The sequence below is a fragment of the Rhyacophila brunnea genome, unplaced genomic scaffold (assembly GCF_057557595.1).
Source record: "Rhyacophila brunnea isolate RB1 unplaced genomic scaffold, BYU_Rbru_1.0 scaffold_22, whole genome shotgun sequence".
NCBI lineage: Eukaryota > Metazoa > Arthropoda > Insecta > Trichoptera > Rhyacophilidae > Rhyacophila > Rhyacophila brunnea.
Window position 1 is genome coordinate 2704248 of NW_028232882.1, and position 11871 is coordinate 2716118.

The following is an 11871-nucleotide window of genomic DNA, read 5'->3' on the forward strand; positions in this document are numbered from 1 at the left end:
GTACTCGTAGCGCTGACGACGGTATACGTATTCGTACGCATACAATCCACGAACCGAACCATTGTTTTGTTTTTACTGTACATACATACTTCTTCTTCTTTCTTTTTCTTTCTTCTTTGTCTATATCCGCCCCTTAACTGGAGCATATGAACACCACACAGCGCCTCCAAGAATCCCTGTCGCTCGCCAGTCTTCTTCCTTTGTTCCAGGTCAAACCAGCATCCCGTAGCTCCGCCTTATACACTCTGCAGATTGTATTTAGGAATTAAGACCGGAATCGTCGGTCGGCTTGAAGAACAGGCAAGCCAGGTTGAAGTTCTCTTCTGGCATCCGCAGCACGTAGCCGAGCCAGATCCAACGTCGCCTCTTCACTTTCAGCGTAATGAGAGGCTGCTTGGTACGTTCTCTTATCTCCTGGTTGCTCCTAAAGTCATACCATCGCACGCCCAGTATTAGTCGCAAACATCTGTTTTCGAAGCTCAGTATACGGTTGCTTTGAGCCTTCGTAAGGTGCCATGATTCGCTACCGTAAAGCAGCACCGTCAAAATGCAAGCGTCAAATAGGCGGCATTTGGTTTTGACCGAGTACAATCGTGAGTCCCAGACATTCCACATCGAGTTGAATGTTGCTCACATACAACTGGCAGTATTAAATATATCTCATACAACATTGACATTTACTTTTTTATAAACACACGATATTTCTGTACGATATACAAATTTCTTGCCATATCAACAAAAAAAAATATATGAATTAAATATATTTTACTGGGTACCTATAGGTACCTACATACTGCATCCACATTGGGTCGATTAGTTTAGTTAACCACTGATAAAGCAACGTATAAATTATGGAAAGTTTCTATTATATTATTGAATATAAATTGTGCCATTTGCATTCTTGTACCATCGTAAAATAATTAAAAAATAATTTTAATAACTATCAAAAATCGAAATTTAAAAAATGGCTAGAATAATTCTGAATTCGTATGCAATGTTGCCTGAGTTGCTATTTTTTCAGCTGTCATTTTATCGTTGTTTGTATGTATCCCGGGTTAAGTCTCTAGATTAGGATTATATTTTTCAAACATTGTTTTTTTACCAGAATAATTTTCAACACATCCTATTCTTTTAATTATTGATATACGTTACTTTATTGCTACATAAATTTATAATAGATTAAAGTCAGAAATCTACATATATTATTTTGTAAGCAATAAAACATTATGCAAACATCCCATTTCATCACATGCTTTAAAAAAATATTACTGTTTTAACCTTGCCCGCTCGGTGATGTCAGGTCACGGTACACACTTTTATAAATATTTTAAATGTCACGTAAACTAATATTTTCACTATTTGTAAAAATACAAAATAAATAAAAAAATATGTAGAATATATACCTAATAATAACTATGTTCTATTTAAAATAATTACAGGATAAAAAGAACTTTTTATATACCTCGTTTTTAAATTTTCTGATGAATCATATAAACTTGACAATCATTCTATGTATTAATAATTTAGGACAAATAAGGCAATTGTCAACAAATCATTTTTTTGCTATTTTGCAACAAACAAACAAATATAGAATACTGGAATGTCATTTTGATTTCCATAGTAACGCACGTATATATTAATAATTTAGTTGCAAGGACCATCGCCTTAGCAATCAATAATTGTGGATTCCGAAATAACTTTTCATACAAAACAGAATTAACTGAAAATGAATTCAATTCTACTTAAAGATGGCTAAAGGTATTAAAAGAATGCATTGGCATCGTGTTCTGATATATTCTAAAAGTTTCAAATGTCTAGCTAGTCGGGAAGTAAAGTGCGGCGTAAAAGTGAACTCTGCCATTCTTGGTGGTGTTGGCTTGTGTGTCTCTGATAATTACCTTAGAAATCGAGGGCATCCGTTGTTTGTTCTTCCACGGTGCAGAACTAACCTGCCATTAGTAATGTCAATTGGTAGGGCAGTAACCATGTTTAATGAAATCGCTTCGGATATTGATATATTCCACTTACGTGAGGGTGAATTTAGGTGGACGTTGTTTTATAAGTTTTAAGGATAGGGTCTATCAAAGTTCACTCTGTGTGCTTCCATCTACTTTTATTTTGTTACTTATTTTATTTATTTTCTTATTTTATTACTTATTCTCTGTATTTTTATTTTTAAATATTATTAACATTTATTTTATGTCATGTCGTGAACGCTTTGAATTTATAATTTGTTATGTTCATTATATGTAAGATAAATCAATTTGATTTGATTTGATTTAAAAATCGATTCCAAGATTTGTACTGAATAAACAACAACTGGACAAACAAGAATACGAGCCAAGAAAAACGTGGTAAAATATAGTTATATTATGAAAAATAAAACGGTAACGCAGTGTGATGATACGTTATGGAACGAAATATATTAGCGCAGTAAGAGAATGGTTAAATTTCGTATTCAAAAATATCGTTACTCCCATATTACAATTAACATATTTTTTCAATCAATCATCTATTTCAATATAATTTTTGTATTTAATTGATTTTTTAATGTTTATAATCATTAAAATACACCATTAATTACTATATTTTGTTAGATCAACTTCCGGTATCGCGGAAAACATAAAACAAAATTTAAAAAAAAAAACACCGCAAAATCAATAATTGCATTTTTTTTAATATGAAATATTTGTAAGTATAGAAAGTTTGAGCTCATCGATGTAATGATTTATTAGTTAGATAACGTAGAGCTCGACTCACATGGGTTTGCTTTTCAATGGATTAAGCTGTTGCTTTTACTGTTCGTCAATAAAAAAACTAGTGAATTTATAAATAATAAATAATTGGCCATGACTGGTGTACATTAGTTTTGTACTTAACTATTTAAAGATATTTTTTCTTAACCCTTTGTTGCTCAGTAGTTTTGCTTCGAAACCATGCTTGATTATTTTTGTACTGATTTTTCCACCTGATTTTAAGTATAAAGTTTATAAACCAAACACGGATACGACCAATTTTTACATTTATTATATACATAAATATGCCCTAATATCCAATAAGATATATTTTTACCACGTTTTTCTTAGCTCGTATTCTTGTTTGTCCGATGGTTGTTTATCCAGTACAAATCTTGCAATCGATTTTCAACTAACTTCCCGACTAGCTAGACATTTGAAACTTTTTGAATATATCAGAACACTTTGCCAATGCATTCTTTTAATACTTTTAGCCATCTTTAAGTAGAATTGAATTTATTTTCAGTGAATTCTGTTTTGTATTAAAAGTTATTTCGGAAGAAATCCGTAAAAACTAAAACACTATTATTGGTTGCTAATCGGGTGGTCGTAGCAACCAAATTATTAATATATACGTGCGTTACTATAGAAATCAAAATTACATTTCAGTATTCTATATTTGTTTGTTGCAAAATAGCAAAAAAATGTTTTTCTGACAATTGCCTTATTTGTCCTAAATTATTAATACATAGAATTGTCATGTTTATATGATTCAACAGAAAATTTAAAAACGTGGTATATATATAAAAAGTGCTTTTTCATCTTGTAATTATATTTGTATATATTTTATAATATTGAAACCTTGTACTTTTTGATAAATTGTTTTAATAATGGTGTAGAAAAAAAAATTGTTTTCAAATGAATATGAAATCATCCCCGGAAAATTGCACGCGCGAATAGATTCACATGTTTATGCAGCTCAACCATTATGATAATTTTTAATTATTGTTATTACTTTATTTCACGTAAGATAGATTGGACCATTTTCTTTATAGTTTTCAACGATTTGAGTTTACAGCCAAATCAATAAATTAAATCAGATTTTTTCAAAAGCATGCCTGCAACCTGCGTGAACATTGTACGATTTCAACCCAGTTTGAATCCGCCAGCAGTAAAATGCTAATAAATGAAAATAGATTAATAGTTTTTCATGTATATATCATTATTTTCGTCAGCTGAGGTCGATCTGATGCTTGGTAAATGCCTCTCGTAGCTCCTTCCATTTTTATGGATTCCTAGTTCTTCTCTTATATGTACATCAAACGAACATTTTAAACTAGTATATTCAGTGGGGTTTCCACTCGCCGAGCAACATTACAGCCCATTTTCCTCGCAACCTCTCCCGTACCCATGTTTGCTTCTTTTTCCATTAGTTTCCTTTGTGGTATGCTCAACATCGATATTTTCATGCCACGTTCCACTACATGTAATGATTTGTATATATCTAAATCTTAATTTCCTTTTAAATATTTAACCATTATTAATACTTTAAAATATAATAAGTATATTGACATTTTATAACATATCAAGGTATAGACGTTTGAATTAATCAATGTCACTAATTAGTAAGTCCAAATTATTTTAGGAATTAAGCATCTTATAAAGATAAATTTTGAGACTTTTATGGTTTATTGTTATCGTAATAGATTTTTGGGTTTTCTCCGCGGTTTTTTTTTTCTTCTTTCTTCAATGGCTCAACGAGCCCAAAACGTCGAGGAAAGAAGGAAGAAGAATACGCGGTGAAAACCCAAAAATCTATTACGATCTTGTAAAGATGTTACATCATAATTATATTATTACTATTATCTTACTGATTTCCACACAACTTTTTTAAACTTTCTTGTTTTTTGAAATCTATTGTTTATTTTTACGATAATTTAGAGAACAAACAATTAGCAAATCTTGACAATTATTACTTTGACTTCTTGCCGCCGCACTCTTCGGTTAATCAATTTGACAAACAAAAAACCACTATGCTTTACTTAGCAAAGACAGAGTTACGAAATATTTTTTTAATACTCGACGGAATGAAAAACGGATTTTTTTTCAGATATTGATATTAAATTGAATACCTGAAATAAATAAAGCAAGAAGTGCTAAAAATATCATTGAGTTGTGAAAATCGCCAATGTGACAATATTTAAATTTTACAGAAAAGACAAAAACTGCGTATTTGAGTATTTGAATAACTCAATTTTTCTATGTAACAAATACTAAAAAGCTATGATTTTGGTGATTGTTTATATAGAATAATCAGGATTTTTGCAAAATATGTAGTCTAAATAGAAATAGTAAAAAAAACATTTTGTCAATATTATCACAGAAGTTTTAACAACTGATCGGTGATGTTTAGGATTTTACTATATTATATTTCCATTGCCAATACTCCGTAAAATAGTTTTTATTAATTATAAAACAAGGTAAATTCGTTATTAATTATAAATGTCAACTTACAAAAATAAATAGCTTTCTCAATACCTACTAATATATATATATATATTAGTACTACTGGAAAGTGATATTTAATTTGCTAAAACTTTGTGCACGGCCTGCGCCATCTTTAGATTCATAAAGCCTGAGCATAACTTTTTGCACAACCAACGAGTGGTCCACTTTTCAGCTGTCAAAATCAGATCCCAGATTGCTTGACAATATATTGATTCGCCCTTTCTCGTTTCAAATTGAATTATAAAAAAATCTCAAATCAAATATTTATTAACTATCAGTGTTATTTATAAATAATATACATTCCTGTTATTCATCAGCTGTCAAATTCAGACAAGTGTTTCCAACGAAAACCGGTTGTACATTATTTTGTAAAAGGTTTATTAATTCTAGTATATTATTTATCATTTAACTCATCTCTATAAGTGAACACGAGAGATGCATCAGTATGAGCACTATATAGCACAATTGACAGACAATGACAGGTCATCCTTAGACAACAATAGGAGGGGCGGGAAAAGTAGGACCAGTCGTTGTGAATGTATCGGCTTTTTACTTGAGTCGGCAATGGCACGGCGCATATAACTTTCCTGTGAGCATGCTTTTAAAGACAGCGGAGACAGTATAATATTATCCGTACTTTTACTGTGTCTCCCTTGTGAACAGTTAGAAAATGGAATGGTCCTGAGTCCGAATCCCGGGTCAGGGAAATTCACAAGTTGTGTTTCAATGTGTATTTGGAAGAAAATGTCCAAATGATCGTTTGATCGAACATGGTAAAAAATCACGACCATACAGTTTTTTTATAATTGCTGTAAAAGATCAAATATGCAATAAAAACCCCGTACCTAAAATAAAATATATGAGAGCAGAATCCAATGGGTTTTTTTATATGAAAGGCACATTTGCATAAAATCTTTGATGGTAAAATGTGTACCCATATCCGACTCGTTCAAATATTTTTATTATACCATTTTTTTAATGGGTATGTTTTTGCGGCTTTTCAAAATTATGGGCTTTGAATATAAATACATACTGCTAAATTTTAAAATTTTGCATATTGTGAATTATGTGTTGTCACGTTGTGGATACCTATACCTAAATTCATAGTAGGTAAATGCTGACCAAGAGAAGAAGATGCAAGATTGATTGTGTCTTTCACACCAACCACCCTGCGGCAGCACGAGATCCCACTTTTTTACTTTAGCGGCAATGGGGGATGGACCTCTATTTCTTTCACTTTTACCCTGACGTTTTATCTAGAAGGAGCTCTCCACTTAACTTACTTTTGTTGACGACCGGTACGGACGCCGGTCACATTAATTCTCAGTATTGCTTTCGCTTCATTTGAACTTTCATTACCATTATTTTGTAAAATCAGTGTCTTCAAATAAACCAGCAGATGAGTACCCCTATTTTTTGTATTATAATGTTATTGTAAAACTATTTATGTTTGCATAGCAAAGATCACGAGTCTCTTGAATTTCATGTCTCTATCTTTTTACTTGTTTAAATAAATTCAATGTTTTCTAGCTTATAATAAACAATTGTTATCTCTAAATATAGTGTTTTCTTTATTTATAAGGTAGGTATTTCGTTATGTACGCACTTAGACAGCATTTAGCGCTTAAGTCTTTAAGTCTTATTTATACACATTTTTCTTAGTCTCTACTTAAATTCCTATTTTATTATATTCCATAGATACAAGTTCACTGATAGTCACATCCATTTGTCAGCGCGATCACATGACTTGAACTATTTAATCATCATATTTTACTCTTTACTCTTACATCTTAATCATGCTCTACTCTTAACTATCAACTTCTCTAAACCCTTTTATATTCACATTCTATCTCTCCTCACTTTTAACACTTTTACAGTACATAATAATAAATGTTCAACACAGTCGTGGATAAAAAAATATTTTAATAAAAACAAAATTACAATCAATATGCGTTTTCTTAATTTAAAGTACCTACTTAATTATTCATTTAAAATCTAAAACACTTATCTATATTATATTCCCTTTTTGGCACTGAATGCTTTGTTCATTTCAGGTACCTATTCATCTATCTGACAAAACTATTCCAGCGACACTCTTCATTTAATCAATTGTATTCAATAAATCACTTACCAGCAAATACAATAACGTTATGAAAGAATTTTATTGTTGGTGTTTTTATCAAAAGATTTTCTTCGAAATATTCTATTTAATGCATCGTAGAACAGTATTTATGTCAATTTTTTTATAAACTTTTTTTACCGATGGTATTTTAACTTCGAATGTTTAATGCCCATTCGCTTGTTTGAACCGTGTTATAAATGTATATATTATGACGCGTTCATAATAAATGAATCTATGTGAGAGTTATGCTAGGCTGTAAAAAAAACAGTAATTTGAACAGCCATAAAGATGCTTCGAATCAAATACGAGCATGTTAATAATAATTAAACACGGACTAAACACTTTAATAGAACAATTTAACTTTGAACGTGCGCAGATGCCGTTTCTTCCAGTGCGCATGAATTATACTGTGAAAATTTTATTATAATATTATGGTTTTATTCCCAATTGCACGTACGTCAACCCTGTTGCATCGCTCTCTTTCGCTCGGCGCCGCTTCGGCTATGACTAATTTTATGTCAAAACTGTACAACTTAATTCCTCCGCATCCTGTTTAAACCCCCCCCCCTCCTTAGATCCGTTTATCCACAAGCATGTTCAAATTACAGTCCACTGCAAAAAGCGCAACCGATAATGTATTATTGTTAATAATCGCCTGTACTGGACAAATATTGTTACGTATACCTAATATTTGACATATATTTAAGTCATTGAAATGCTACTTCTTTGAGTTTAAGCTTATAGTTGTTCAGCCATGTTTTTCCGACAACTTTTTCTTTATTTTGAATATATGGATTAGTTAATTTTATTTATGAAGTACATACCATACAATATAATATTTTATATAATGATCAATACAATACTGTGCTTATTATATTTTTTCGTTCATTAACTGAAGAGGAATTTACTTAACAAATTTCCCCAGCCTATAGCTCGTAATTTCTTACAAACTCTAATAAATCGAGCTCCAAAAATAGCAAAAACTTTCAATACATCTAAATTATTTCAGCTTCACTGAGCGTGAACTGCAAATCAACTATAAAAAATATATCTTAGTGTCAGTGACGTACTCAGCAACTATAAAAAAAAAAACAATTAATTGCATTAACAAGATGTTCTTCGTGAGAAATGATTATTACCGTATTATGTAACCAAAAATTGTCCGGATTCTTTAAACACTTCACATTGTATTATAATGTTTTGTTTTATACGTAAATTGCGGCATCCTTCTCTGCTCTATATTCCTTGTATGATCTGGAGAATGCTGTCTTTTCTCATTCGTTTAAGGAACAGCATCAGTCGCTCTGTCATTTCAAGGAATTTCGACCATTAGTCTATACAATTTCATTGTGACAGTTGATTTCACAATAGGTTACCTCAAATTTACACTTATGTTTATATCTTTTCTTGATTTAGACTGTGTTAATACTTTTTCATCAAAATTAAACTTATAAAGCACTATTTTTTGGTTAATTCGAATATAAACCAAAAGTTAATTTCAGATGCCATTTTGTATATTTCATAACTAATTTTAAAAAAAAAGATTATTTATTCATTGTAATAGCGTTGAGTTTTTTTTGATGTTCACGTTACTAATATGACGCATTTGCTCAAGATTACAGAATATGGAGGATTCCAACTTTGAAACTGAGAGCAGAATTTCGGTTGGAACAGTATTATTAAGAGTCTTGATAATGGTGTTACAACTGAATAGCTATCGACTTACTGCAGAGTTTAGTATTATTTATATTATCTTTTTTGAAAAAAGAAGTAAATGCTGACTCAATTAATATCAAAGACAAATTTTCTTCTTATTCAAATATAGGTATACGATGGCCGAGCGGCTTACGCGTCGGCTTATAGTGTTATGGATCCCAGGTTCAAATCATGAGTCTGGAAAATATACATATTGTTTTTCAATTTGTGTTTAGAGTCAGAGTATGGAACTAACAGGTTGAGCAAGTGGCTAACATCCATTTCTCGAAAATATAAAAAAAAAACTATTAATACAAACTTCGTTTCTGTGGAGGCCCATATGCTCGTATTAGAATCAGACATGGTCAAAAGAAGATAATATAATGCATGTTGGCGCATATATTAACATTTGTTATAATTTACGAATGATATACTTTTGTGATTGTAGCTAATTAAATATCATCTTTGCAATTTGTTTTCATTATAACTAACAAAAAGTTTAGTATTAAAATATATATGTGAACAGAGTTCCATAAAATATAAACATTGATTATAGTTAGTCCATAGATATCACATGATGGGAGGCGCAGGACGTGACTATGGTCTAAAAAAATAACGTAATGACGCGCTTATAATATTATGATCAAGTAATATTATGTAAGTAAATATGTAGGTTTAATTTATAAACTATGGTATTAATCTTGTTGTAATGGGAATGCCACTGCGCTTTGGCATTGTGCGTTTCTCCTAGAATATGGATAGCGGATAATAATAAATTTCTAAGCGATTATTAAGAGGCATATTGTTTTAATAGCACTATTTCCCACAGACCTGTGTGGTTTTTCTTTAGTTTGTGTATTAACTAAACTATTTAACAGCTTACTTTAACAGCTGTTTACAAAGTCAACAAAGTCTTATTTGTATTATGTGCAAAAGAGTTTATTGAAAACCATACAAAACTATAATTGATTGTAATATAATAAAAGTTTCATATGAAGATTATTTTGAAGTCAAACGTATTTGTTATCATTTAACTATAATGTGTAGATAGTGTTTGTCAGATTTTAAAATTCAATTGAATCCTGCATAATCGAAGCCATAGTAGATAAAAGTTAAAAAATATTCGTTCATACTATAAAATATCTAAAATTATACCATTACACCATACATAATTTTAGATATTTTATAGATAGAAGAATATTTTTATCGATTATAGTTTGTTATTGCCAGAGCTTTAATGAATTTAAAAAAATCCAATCAACACTATCTGTAATATTATGTATTTTTAATTCAACGAAAACAAATGAGTATGACTGAAAAAGTGTGCACTATTTTTGTCAGATCGCCCATAATATACCTAAGCCATCATGGTTTGGTTAGGCAGCCATTAATCGAATTCTAAAAACTTACCAGCACCATCTGCAAATTGTATTCTTAGTTCAATGAAAACAAATAAGAATGACTTACAAAGTTTTGTTTTAACCATTTATGTGGAATCTTAGCAGCCTACCTCCACCCTTCGCCACTGATAAGCACATAATTTATTTTCTATTTTCTTGTTATATTGGTTTTTATTTGTAATTAAGTCATTTTTATCATTTGTATTTAGTATGTATTATGTATGGCGCATTGGCCAATCGGTGTAATGCCATAATACTTTTTTTTGCAACGTTTTTCTTAGGTCGTATTCTTATTTGTCCGGTAAAAATCTTGCAATCGATTTTCAACTAACTTCCCGACTAGCTAGACATTAGAAACTTTTATAATATATCAGAACACGATTCCAATGCATTTTTTTAATACTTTTAGCCATGTTTAGTAGAATTGAATTCATTTTTAGTTAATTCTGTTTTGTATGAAAAGAAATTTCGATACCATTATTGGTTACTAGGGGGTCCTAGCAACTAAATCATTATATAAATTATAAATAAATAAATAATATATACGTGCGTTACTATAGAAATCAATATGAAGTGACATTTTATTATTCAGTATTTCTATCAAGTACAATTTTTTTGATCGTTTAAGTTAGTCAAGTCAAGTTTATATGATTCAACGGAAAATTTAAAAACGTTGTATATAAAAAGTTCTTTTTATCTTGTAATTATTTCTAAATAAATAAATAAATAAAGCTGAATCTTAAATTACACCTACATTTTTATAAACCGTTGATCGCAGAATCACTGGCCTACATCTGTATCAAGAAGTCATCGTAAACAATTTTGATTCTTTATCGAGCTGCATGCCATATTAGGTCACAATATGTAGGTATTTATTTATATAGCAGTAAAGGTTGCTGTCGCGTTACATTTCGGTGAAGACAATATTCCACCAACAAGGTTTTACTTTCACTTGACTCGGCGACTCGCCAGGGGCGTAACGTGCAAATTAATATTAATATTGCCGGGCAACATTATTTTTGCATTTATAATATTTGCGGTATAGTTCCACGCTTCAGGTGGTTCATGCTTTATATTGCCGATTATTGATTTTATCTGTGAATCGTTTGTTTATCTAAAAAATAATAATGTCCATTTTTATTAGCAACACAACGCAGTGACGTTGAGAGTTTAAAAAATACAATTATTTTCTAATTAATATTATTAGGTTTTCAAATATATCTACTGGTATATTATGTTGTTCGCTGAATGAGGGCGCCACGTATTAACATTTGACTTATCATTCAATATTATTTTATACCATAAGGACCTGAGTTCATTCAAACACCGGGCGAATTATGATAGTATATCTATAACTGTCAATTCCTCGTGGAAAGTCATTTATAAAATATCAAATAAAGAAAAATGATAT